This window comes from Oncorhynchus masou, chromosome 15 (genome assembly GCF_036934945.1).
Source record: "Oncorhynchus masou masou isolate Uvic2021 chromosome 15, UVic_Omas_1.1, whole genome shotgun sequence".
NCBI classification, from domain to species: Eukaryota; Metazoa; Chordata; class Actinopteri; order Salmoniformes; family Salmonidae; genus Oncorhynchus; species Oncorhynchus masou.
The window spans coordinates 41,667,495-41,681,045 of NC_088226.1; positions in this window are offsets into that span (position 1 = coordinate 41,667,495).

The following is a 13,551-nucleotide window of genomic DNA, read 5'->3' on the forward strand; positions in this document are numbered from 1 at the left end:
GGACTAAATGCTTTCTGGTAAGTTTTGATTACAATTCTGAGTGAGGTGAATATATTTTATTCGACATACATTATTTTTTGTTAACTAGTAAATAGTAGCCTACATCAAAGTGTGTTTAATTAATTTCTAACTTGTTAATAATTTCTGCTAGTTAGTTCTTGCAACCGTGTGGGTTTTAGTTTACTTGAGCCTGCTAACTGAGGAGTGTTAATTCACCTGTTTCCATACGTTTCATTTTAAAACATTTATCTTACAAAGGAGTTGTTTAATTAAACTTCTTAACTATTTATTTGTTAATGGAATTGTATTTGTTTTTTCACTGATTTTTTCTCATCTTTAAAGCAAAATTCCATGGGCACTATCTGATGTGTGGAGACATTTCTCTGCAGCTAATGTATAATGAAAAGCTGTGTACATTTGCAAATACTGTGCCAAATCATATGTGAAGAATGCAAAAAAAAGATGCAGAATCATCTGGTCAAGTGCATAAAGTTCCCTCAGTGCTCACAACAAGTAACCTCTGACAAAAGTCCCTCTACTTCTATTTGAGGTGAAAATTATGAATCAGACACCTTATCGATAGCAACAGTTCATGGTCCTCATGGAATCAGAAGTTTATTTGACTAAATGGAGGAACGTAGTCAGAGAAATGCCGATGAATGTCTTGCTCGAGCTGTGTATGCAACTGGTTCACCTCTGATGATCACAGGCAATGTGTATTGGAAGAGATTTCTGAATGTTCTTCGCCCAGCATACACCCCTCCAACCAGACATGCTTTACCTACCCATTTGCTGGATGCAGGGTTCAACTGAGTTCAAGAGAAGGTCAAGCAAATCATAGAGAAAGCAGACTGTATTGCAATCATCTCTGATGGGTGGTCGAATGTTCGTGGGCAGGGAATAATCATCTTCACCCTTCAACCAGTATTCTACAAGAGCACAGACACAAGGGACAACATGCACACCAGTCTCTACATTGCAGATGAGCTGAAGGCAGTCATCAATGACCTTGGACTTCAGAAGGTATTTGCACTGGTGACAGACAATGCTGCGAACATGAAGGCTGCTTGGTCTAAAGTGGAGGAGTCCTACCCTCACAACACACACATTGTCTGTGCTGCTCATGCATTGAATCTGCTCCTCAAGGACATCATGGCACTGAAAACAATGGATACACTCTACAAGAGAGCCAGGGGAATGGTTAGGTATGTGAAAGGTCATCAAGTTATAGCAGCAATCTACCTTACCAAGCAAATTGAGAAGAATAAGAGCACCACATTGAAGCTGCCCAGCAACACCCATTGGGGTGGTGATGTCATCATGTTTGACAGTCTCCTGGAGGGGAAGGAGTCTCTCCAAGAAATGGCCATATCACAGTCTGACGATATGGACAGCCCCATCAATAGGATCCTCCTGGATGATGTATTTTGGGAGAGAGTGGTAATCAGCCTGAAACTCCTGAAACCTATAGCAGTGGCCATTGCACGGATTGAGGGAGACAATGCCATCCTGTCTGATGTTCAGACTCTGCTTGCAAATGTAAGAGAAGAAATCCATACTTCCCTGCCCACTTCACTGTTGCTCCAAGCAGAGGAAACTGCAGTTCTGAAATACATCAAAAAGCGTGAAGACTCCTGCCTGAAGTCCATACACACTGCAGCGTACATGTTGGACCCCAAGTATGCTGGCAAGAGCATCCTGTCTGGTGAAGAGATCATCAAGGCCTATGGTGTCATCACTTCCATGTCTCACCACCTTGGCCTGGATGAGGGCAAGGTTCTTGGCAGTCTGGCGAAGTACACTTCCAAGCAAGGGCTTTGGGATGGAGATGTAATATGGTCGTCGTGCCAATATATCTCATCAGCCACCTGGTGGAAGGGACTTTGTGGATCTGAGGCTCTTTCCCCTGTTGCCTCCAGCATCCTCCAAATTCCACCAACATGAGACGCCTCTGAGCGCAACTGGTCCTCGTTTGGGAACACACACACCAAAGCTTGCAACAGGCTGACCAATACAAGGGTTGAAAAATTGGTGGCCATCTGGGCAAATTTGAGTTTTTTTTAGCCTGACAATGAGCCATCCTCAACAAGGTTGGAAAGTGACAGTGAAGATGATGTCTGATATTCAAGAGGTGGACATTGAGGAGGTCCAGGGAGAAGACATGGAAGCCTGAAAGGAAGACAACCAAAGCTTTAGTTTCTAGACTATCATTTTACAGATGTATGATGAAAACGTTTTTGGGAGACGCAATGGATCATTGGGGATCATTCAATATTTCCTTTCTTTTGTTGTTCGGTGAAATCATCCCATGTGAAGAGTCAACTCATTTAATTAAAGTTCAATTCGTAACTACATTTTTTTTCTATTGGACGGATTTAATTATTTGCAATTATGTCTACTTATGAAAAGGTAAAATATGTATGTTTCTGTCTCCATATGATATGGTAAATATATCTAATGCAAAAAACATCTACATTTAAATTGTATTAATATTAATTTGCATATATTTCCGTTAATTCCAATATATACCCGTTAATTTCCACGGAAAGTTTCCACCTCTGAATATTCCCCAAAATGTGCAACTTTAGTTGTGACATTAAGCATTGTGCAAAATAAATAACCAACATATTACTTATATTTTTCAAAGGGTTATCAAACAGTTTGACTGTTGACCCTTTATTTATTTTTTCTAGTATATGCAGTTAACCAATTGTGTATTTTTTTAATGCAGATCATGCACAACTCTGCTGTGTAATTCAGATTGCGGTGTAACTCGTTCCTTGGTAAATTAATCCACATGGTGGCAGTCTGTACCAAGGCTGGGCTGCAAGTGTTGCGAACTTTGCTGAATGTCTCTCTGTCCTCATTCAGTACTAACTGTAGCTGGAAAACACATGTGGAGCAGGGAGGGGCTGTGAGGTCTGGAATCAGCATTACACAGCAGCCTGGTGGCTACATCAGGCACTTACACTAGAAAGTTGATTTCTCAGTAGCCTTTCAGTAGTCATGATATGAGATTACCGCCAGGGTCCTGGAATACTCATATCATTATGAGCAATGCCTACTAGTAAAGGCTACTGACTACTGAAAGGCTACTGAGTACTGACTACTGAAAGGCTACTGAGTACTGACTACTGAAAGGCTACTGAGTACTGACTACTGAAAGGCTACTGAGTACTGACTACTGAAAGGCTACTGAGTACTGACTACTGAAAGGCTACTGAGGAATCTACTTTCTATAAATTAAAAAACAAGGTTTCTTTTCAGATATATTGTTATATATTAACTGAAGTTCACAATATGTCATGGAACTTAAAATAGTGAGATAATAGTTGTTTTTCCTATAGGCTGCCAATATGTTGCATGCTTAACCAGAACACTGATGAGACTGATGAAAATAACCATTATTAGTTCCATAGCAATCCTGTTACATCATAGAACCAGTGATTAAGAGGTTATTGTCTTCAGCTTCAGTGTCTTCTATGTACCTGCTGGTGCTAATTCAGTAAAAGTGAAAACAAGCTTTGTGAGTGCATCCCATAATGCAGGGGTGTCAAAGTCAAATGGACGGAGGGCCAAATAAAAAATTTAGCTACAAGCCGAGGGCCGGACTGTTCGAATGTTCATTGAAAAATTTTTAAATGACGCATATAGTCTAGTGAACCTAATTGAACCTACTGAAAACCTAACAAATATATTCCAATATGATCAGATAAATAAAGCAATATTTTCTTATGGCTCTGTCAGAAATGCCTTGAACTGGCGGTGATTCAAACCTTTGGCTCTGATAAAGTTAACTGTGCGCGTGATGATGCTCATTACATGCTCCATTTTCAAGGCTTTACCGCACAACGCTTCCTGGTGTATGATACAATGATAAGCTGTCAGCTCACCTGTCGCGTTTTCCTCTTGCATCTTTTCCCGTATCTTCGCCACCAGTCCGCTCCTGTGTCCACACATCGCAGGTGCTCCGTCGGTTGTCAAACCCACGAGTTTTTCCCAAGGCAGCTCCATCTCATTTACACATCTTGACACCTCTTCATACAAATCATGCCCCGTAGTTGTGCCATGCATAGGACGTAAAGCCAAAAACTCCTCTGTCACGCTTAGGCTGGAGTCCACTCCGCGGATGAAAATTGACAACTGGGCAATGTCAGAAATGTCGGTGCTCTCATCCACAGCCAAGGAATATGCAATGAAATCTTTTCCCTTTTTCACAAGCTGCTCTTTTAGATTGATGGACAACTGGTCTACTCTCTCGGCAATGGTGTTTCTGCTCAGACTCACATTTAAAAAGAGTTGCCTTTTTTCTGGGCAAACTTCGTCACAAACTTTAATCATGCAGTTTTTGATGAAATCCCCCTCCGTAAATGGCCGGGCTGATTTAGCGATCTCTTCTGCCAAAATAAAACTGGCCTTGACAGCAGCCTGGCCTTGTGATTTGGCTTTTTTGAACAGAGCCTGTCGAGATTTGAGGCCTCGTTTTAATTCCTCTGCCTTTTGTAGCCTTTGTTCCATGTCCATATTCTTGTTTTTGTCCGCGTGTTTCGTTTCATAATGTCGTCTCAGATTATACTCTTTCAGTACCGCCACACTTTCTCCACACAGAAGACACACAGGTTTTCCAGCTACCTCCGTGAACATATACTCCGACTCCCACCTTGTTTGAAACCCCGGTTCTCAGTGTCCACCTTCCGTTTTGCCATTTTTGATGGGTATCTGAAAGTTAATTTTACTGTGATGCTGACGACTGCTGTGCCAATAAATATTGAAATGAAGCAGCCTACTGCTCGGTGCGTCACCGTTGCATTGTGGGAAATGTAGTATTGGTGCGTGTAAAAGATCTGCGGGCTGCCGGCTTGCTGCGGTCTGCGGGCCGGTTCTAATAATAAATCAAGATCATCCCAGGGGCCGTAAAAAACCTTCTCGCGGGCCGGATGTGGCCCGCGGGCCTTGACTCTGACATATGTGCCATAATGGAACCCTATTCCTACACTCTTAGAAAAAAGGTGCTAGAACCTAAAAGGATTCTTTGGCTGTGTCACGACTCCTACCGAAGGAAACTCCCCTTCCTGTTCGGCCTGCCTGCTGGTTGTGCGGGATTGTTTGATGTACATGTGTACACGTCTGTGTGTCACGGTTTTCCCATGTGTTTGGGTTTTTTGCTGGGGCATTTGTTTTGGTTGGCGTATGTTCACCGTTGTTGAGCATTAAAAGTTAGCACTACCCTGAACTCTCTGCTTCCTGTGCCTGTCTTCTCATCCACTACACCCCGGGCGTTACAGGCTGTCCCCATAGGAGAAACCTTTGAATAACTAGTTTTGGTTCCAGGTAAAAACCCTTTTGGTTCCAGGTAGAACCCTTTCCACAAAAGGTTCTACATGGAACCAAAAAGGTTATCCTATGGGGACAGCTGAATAACCCTTTTGGAAGAATGTATGGGTCCTGGTCAAAACTGAATAGTGTGTAATTTGTGAAACAACGTTGGAATTGCACTTCCAAAATGTTAGTTGTCTATATGACCCAGCCTCAAGAGTAAACTCTTATTATCATATTTCCCAGACCAGTTATTTCTTGATCTATCGGTTGGTCAGTTAGTCTATACTGTAACACCTTGCTGCATATTTACAGCAAAATGTTCACAGTTAGCTACTGTAACTATATATTACAGTACAGTACTGTAAAGAGCAATGCATTATGGGGGGTCAATTGTATTCCGCTACACTGCTTTAAAATTACAGCAATTTTACGATACAATTTTAAAGTAATGTATTACCTGTTTTGCTGTATATTTACATTCATATACTGTGCATTGTGGGAAAAAGCTGGAGGCGGCAATAGAAAGAATCCCATATTTCGTAAGAGGCTATATTTGTTGAAGCCATTAGCAAGAATGCTGTACCCCACATAATACAGTACCATACCGTTATTCTCACTCGCTCTCTCTCTCTCTATATATTGATTGATTCAATGGCAGTCAGTGCCGTTTATGATGAGGAAGGGGCGATTATTTTTTTAATGAGCATGGCCTAATTCTATTACAGCATATATACAGTGCCTTGCGAAAGTATTCGGCCCCCTTGAACTTTGCGACCTTTTGCCACATTTCAGGCTTCAAACATAAAGATATAAAACTGTATTTTTTTGTGAAGAATCAACAACAAGTGGGACACAATCATGAAGTGGAACGACATTTATTGGATATTTCAAACTTTTTTAACAAATCAAAAACTGAAAAATTGGGAGTGCAAAATTATTCAGCCCCCTTAAGTTAATACTTTGTAGCACCACCTTTTGCTGCGATTACAGCTGTAAGTCGCTTGGAGTATGTCTCTATCAGTTTTGCACATCGAGAGACTGAAATTTTTTCCCATTCCTCCTTGCAAAACAGCTCGAGCTCAGTGAGGTTGGATGGAGAGCATTTGTGAACAGCAGTTTTCAGTTCTTTACACAGATTCTCGATTGGATTCAGGTCTGGACTTTGACTTGGCCATTCTAACACCTGGATATGTTTATTTTTGAACCACTCCATTGTAGATTTTGCTTTATGTTTTGGATCATTGTCTTGTTGGAAGACAAATCTCCGTCCCAGTCTCAGGTCTTTTGCAGACTCCATCATGTTTTCTTCCAGAATGGTCCTGTATTTGTCTCCATCCATCTTCCCATCAATTTTAACCATCTTCCCTGTCCCTGCTGAAGAAAAGCAGGCCCAAACCATGATGCTGCCACCACCATGTTTGACAGGGGGTATGGTGTGTTCAGGGTGATGAGCTGTGTTGCTTTTACGCCAAACATAACGTGTTGCATTGTTGCCAAAAACTTCAATTTTGGTTTCATCTGACCAGAGCACCTTCTTCCACATGTTTGGTGTGTCTCCCAGGTGGCTTGTGGCAAACTTTAAACAACACTTTTTATGGATATCTTTAAGAAATGGCTTTCTTCTTGCCACTCTTCCATAAAGGCCAGATTTATGCAATATACGACTGATTGTTGTCCTATGGACAGAGTCTCCCACCTCAGCTGTAGATCTCTGCAGTTCATCCAGAGTGATCATGGGCCTCTTGGCTGCATCTCTGATCAGTCTTCTCCTTTTATGAGCTGAAAGTTTAGAGGGACGGCCAGGTCTTGGTAGATTTGCAGTGGTCTGATACTCCTTCCATTTCAATATTATCGCTTGCACAGTGCTCCTTGGGATGTTTAAAGCTTGGGAAATCTTTTTGTATCCAAATCTGGCTTTAAACTTCTTCACAACAGTATCTCGGACCTGCCTGGTGTGTTCCTTGTTCTTCATGATGCTCTCTGCGCTTTTAACGGACCTCTGAGACTATCACAGTGCAGGTGCATTCATACGGAGACTTGATTACACACAGGTGGATTGTATTTATCATCATTAGTCATTTAGGTCAACATTGGATCATTCAGAGATTCTCACTGAACTTCTGGAGAGAGTTTGCTGCACTGAAAGTAAAGGGGCTGAATAATTTTGCACGCCCATTTTTTCAGTTTTTGATTTGTTAAAAAAGTTTGAAATATACAATAAATGTTGTTCCACTTCATGATTGTGTCCCACTTGTTGTTGATTCTTCACAAAAAAATACAGTTTTATATCTTTATGTTTGAAGCCCGAAATGGGGCAAAAGGTCGCAAAGTTGAAGGGGGCCGAATACTTTCGCAAGGCACTGTATATATATTTCCGTTTAAGAAATGTTTTTTCAACAGAATTGGCAGAATGAATACACCCATGATCATAGCAGCCACGTTCTAGCCTCTGCACTCTCCTCTCTCACTGTTCCCTTCATTTGTGGACTTCAATGAACAACACATACTGGAATGTCCTAGTCAACATAGCTAATATAACTGATGCGTTAGGTTTACAATCAATCAGTAACGTTACAGTGTATAGTCAGTAAGCAGTTACACTGGCTTGCCCAGGTGGCAATAAATTTATTAAACCAAAAGCTTACCTTGATTTGGAAGAGTTCCAGTGTTGTGTTGGATAGTCCTAGCCAGCTAGCTAACTTAGTATCCCTCTGTTTGAGCAGGGTGTTTGAGTAACTAAACTAGCCAGCTGCATTTGCTACATGGCTAAGTGAAACTTAAAGTGAAAAACAAATGACAAAATCTCACTCTCTCTTGCTTCTCCTTCATTTTTGAAGAAATTAATTTGTTGAAAACTGTTAAACTATTGTTTTTCTCTCTGAGTCAACTACTAACCACATATTATGCACTGCAACTGTAGCTTATGCTTTCAGTACTAGATTAATTCTCTGATCCTTTGATTGGGTGGACAACATGTCAGTTCATGCTGCAAGAGCTCTGATAGGTTGGAGGACATCATCTGGAAGTTGTCATAATTAGTGTGTAAGTCTATGGAAGGGGGTGCAAACCATGAGCCTACAAGGTTTTGTATTGAAGTCAATGTACCGAGAGGAGGATGGAAGCTAGCTGTCCTCCGGCTACACAATGGCGCTACCCTACAGAGTGCTGTTGAGGCTACTGTAGACCATTGCAAAAAAAGTGTGTTTTAATAAATTATTTGGTGATGTGAAATTATTTTTTATTTTTTTATCCAAAAAGGATACCTTTTTCAATGTTTTACCATTTTTATTTTTTATGAAAATCACTGAGGAAGATGGTCCTCCCCTTCCTCATCTGAGGAACCTCCACTGATATACAGTTAAAGTCTGTAACGGTTTTCGTTGGTGGAAGGAGAGGAGGACCAAAATGCAGCGTGGTACGTATCCATAATACCTTTTAATCAGGAATGAATACAATATACAAACGAACAAGAGAATAAATGAAAACCAAAACAGTCCCGTATGGTGCAAACACTGAAACGGAAAATAATCACCCACACCTCAAAATGGGAAAACAGGTTACCTAAGTATGGCTCTCAATCAGAGACAAGGATAGACAGCTGCCTCTGATTGAGAACCATACCAGGCCAAACACATAGAAACCTACACCTACAACATAGAATACCCACCCACATCACACCCTGACCAAACTAAAAATAGAAACATACAAAGCAATCTACGGTCAGGGCGTGACAGTTCCCCTCCCAGTCTGAGCACCGATGCAGGGATTGTGCGTTCCTGGTGTAACTCGGGCAGTTGTTGTTACCATCCTGTACCTGTCCCGCAGGTGTGATGTTCGGATGTACCGATCCTGTTCAGGTGTTGTTACACGTGGTCTGCCACTGCGAGGACGATCAGCTGTCCGTCCTGTCTTCCTGTAGCGCTGTCTTAGGCGTCTCAGAGTACGGACATTGCATTTTACTGCCCTGGCCACATCTGCAGTCCTCATGTCAGTTCAGTAATTTTGTAATCAATGTTCATAAATTCCAATTATCTTTCTGTCTGATACCCAGAGGTTGTAAAGTTCTGGTCTTAAATAAAACAGACAGAATTCCCAGCTCACAATTGATCAGATCCAGGTTTTCTTGCGAGAGCTCTGCCGTGCATACACAAATATGTTCCTTTTATAACATTCTAAACTACGCACATACATACACACCAACATAGGGATTTTCTCATGAGTCTCACCACAGTTTATAACCACTCAGCTGACAGTTCCAGTCTCCCCCAGATACTAGAGCTCTGGAGGGGCTCTCCCTATCCTATCTTATCCCTCCAGAATTACAGCCAGGTCAGTTCAAACATAGGTTAATGCCTCTCTTCATTCTCTTTCTACACCCACATACATTATTTTCTTACTAGATCTATGCTACATAACCCCTTCCTAATGAACAAACATTATTTAACACTACTAGAAAGACAGGGTAGAATTCTGTTAGTTATAATTCTACGTTAAATGTATACATCATTTAGTCATTATTCATAAAAAATCCCATAACAACTTTCAGGCAGATGAGCATGGACCCTGGGCATCTTTCTTTTGGTGTTTTTCAGTCAGTAGAAAGGCTTATTTCGTGTCCTAAGTTTTCATAACTGTGACCTTAATTGCCTACCGTCTGTAAGCTGTTAGTGTCTTAACGACCGTTCCAAAGGTGCATGTTCATTAATTGTTAAATGGTTAATTGAACACGCATTGGAAACACTGTTTAAACTCTTTACAATGAAGATCTGTGAATTTTCTTTGAAAGACAGGGTCCTGAAAAAGGGATGTTTATTTTTTTGCTGAATTTATATATATTATGTATATATTATACATATATGTATATATGTATATATATATATATATATATATATATATATATATATATATATATATATATATATATATATATATATATATATATATACAGTATACACCTACTCATTCAAAAGTGTTAAACATGTCGGAATATATTTTATATTTGAGATTATTCAAAGTAACCACCCTTTGCCTTGATGACAGCTTTGCGCACACTTGGCATTCTCTCAACCAGCTCCTTGACAAGACAAGCGGTGCACTTCTCAGATCACAGAAAGCTGACCGTGTCCGTAGACCGTGTCCGTCCATTAATGACAACCTACTCCTGGTGAGAGATGTCATCATGCACTCCCAGGAGTGGAAGTCCCCTTTGGGGCATTTCAGTCTAGACCAGGAAAAAGCTTTTGACAGGGTTCATCATTGCATTCTTGCAAAAGGTGCTAACCAAGATGAGCTTCCCCCAACACCTCATCCACTGGATGAAACTATGCTACCAGAACATCACAAGCAGAGTTCTGGTAAACAACACCCTCACAGACACATTTCCCATCAGTTTCGGCATATGCCAAGGCTGCCCCTTAAGCCCCTCTGCTGTACGTCAACTACCTAGAACCTTTCCTCCAGAAAATCAGGTCAACAACCATATTTTTTGAAGTTTTGTTTCACTTTTTTTAACCAGGTAGGCTAGTTGAGAACAAGTTCGCATTTGTAACTGCGACCTGGCCAAGATAAAGCAAAGCAGTTTGACACATACAGCAACACAGAGTTACACATGGAATAAACAAACAAACAGTAGAAAAGTCTATATACAGCATGTGGAAATGAGGTAGAATAAAGGAGGTAAGGAAATAAATAGGTCATGGTGGCAAAGTCATTACAATATAGCAAGTAAACACTGGAATGGTAGAATGTGCAGAAGATGAATGTGAAAGTAGAGATACTGGGGTGCAAAGGAGCAAGATAAATAAATAAATACAGTATGGGGATGAGGTAGTTGGATGGGCATTTACAGATGGGCTATGTACAGATGCAGTGATCTGTGAGCTTCTCTGACAGCTGGTGCTTAAAGCTAATGAGGGAGATACGAGTCTCCAGCTTCAGTGATTGTTGCAGTTCATTCCAATCATTGGCAGTAGAGAACTGGAAGGAGAGGCACCCAAAGGAAGAATTGGCTTTGGGGGTGACCAGTGAGATATACCTGCTGGAGCGCGTGCTACGGGTGGGTGCTGCTATGGTGACCAGTGAGCTGAGATAAGGCAGGGCTTTACCTAGCAGACTTGTAGATGACCTGAAACCAGTGGGTTTGGCGACGAGTATGAAGCAAGGGCCAGCCAACGAGAGCGTACAGGTCACAGTGGTGGGTAGTATATGGGGCTTTGGTGGCAAAACAGATTGCACTGTGATAGACTGCATCCATTTTGTTGAGTAGAGTGTTGGAGGCTATTTTGTAAATGACATCGCTGAAGTCGAGGAACGGTAGGACGGTCAGTTTTACGGGGGTATGTTTGGTAGCATGGGTGAAGGATGCTTTGTTACAAAATAGGGATCCGATTCTAGATATAATTTTGGATTGGAGATATTTAATGTGAGTCTGGAAGGAGAGTTTACAGTCTAAACAGACACCTAGGTATTTGTAGTTGTCTACATATTCTAAGTCAGAACCGTCCAGAGTAGTGATGCTGGACGGGTGGGCAGGTGCGGGTAGCGAGCAGTTGAAGAGCATGCATTTAGTTTTACTTGCATTTAAGAGCAGTTGGAGGCCACGGAAGGAGAGTTGTATGGCATAGGAGCTCATCTGGAGGTTAGTTAACACAGTGTACAAAGAAGTGCCAGAGGTATACAGAATGGTGTCGTCTGCGTAGAGGTGGATCAAAGAATCACCAGCAGCAAGAGCGACATCATTGATGTATACAGAGAAGAGAGTCGGCCATGGAATTGAACCCCGTGGCACCCACATGGAAGCTATTAGAGGTCCGGACAACAGGCCCTCCGATTTGACACACTGAACTCTATCAGAGAAGAAGTTGGTGAACCAGGCGAGGCAATAATTTGAGAAACCAAGGCTGTTGAGTCTGCCAATAAGAATGTTGTGGGCCTCCCGGGTGGCGGAGTGGTTAAGGGCGCTGTACTGCAGCGCCAGCTGTGCCACCAGAGACTCTAGCTTCGCGCCCAGGCTCTGTCATAACCGGCCATGACCGGGAGGTCCGTGGGGCGACGCACAATTGGCCTAGCGTCGTCCGGGTTAGGGAGGGTTTGGCAGGTAGGGATATCCTTGTCTCATCGCGCGACCCAAGTGGCGGGCCGGGCGCAGCGCGCTCTAACCAAGAGTTGCCAGGTGCACCGTGTTTCCTCCAAAACATTGGTGCGGCTGGCTTCCGAGTTGGATGCGCGCTGTGTTAAGAAGGCTTGGTTGGCTTGGTTGGGTTGTGTATTGGAGGACGCATTACTTTTTTGAGTTGTAGCGATGAGACAAGATAGTAGCTATTAACAATTGGATACCACGAAATTGGGGAGAAAAAGGGGTAAAAAAATAAAATAAAAAAGAATGTTGTGATTGACCGAGTCGAAAGCCACGATGAATACGGCTGCACAGTAATGTCTCGTATTGATGGCGGTTATGATATCATTTAGGATCTTTAGCATGGCTGAGGTGCACCCATGACCAGCTCTGAAACGAGATTGCATAGCGGAGAAGGTACAGTGGGATTCGAAATGGTCGGTCATCTGTTCGATAAATTTGCCTTCGAAGACCTTAGGAAGGCAGGGTAGAATAGATATAGGTCTGTAGCAGTTTGGGTCTAGAGTGTCTCCCCCTTTGAAGAGGGGGATGACCGTGGCAGCTTTCCAAGCTATGGGAATCTCAGACAATACAAGAGAGGTTGAACAGGCTAATAGTAGGAGTTGCAACAATTTTGGCAGATCATTTTAGAAAGAGAGGGTCCAGATTGTCTAGCCCGGGCTGATTTGTAGGAGTCCAGATTTTGCAGTTCTTTCAGAACATCAGCTATCTGGATTTGGGTGATGGAGAAATGGGGGAGGCTTGGGCGAGCTTCTGTGGGGGGTGGAGGATTGTTGATCAGGGTAGGGGTAGCCAGGTGGAAAGCATGGCCAAAAAATGCTTATTGAAATTCTCAATTACAGTGTATTTATCGGTGGTGACAGTGTTTCCTAGCCTCAGTGCAGTGGGCAGCTGGGAGGAGGTGCTCTTATTCTCCATGGACTTTACAGTATCCCAGAACTTTTTTGAGTTTGCGCTACAGGATGCAAATTTCTGTTTGAAAAAGCTAGCCTTTGCTTTCCTACTGCCTGTGTATATTGGTTCCTAACTTCCCTGAAAAGTTGCATATCGTGGGGGCTATTCGATGCTAATGCAGTATGCAACAGGATGCTTTTGTG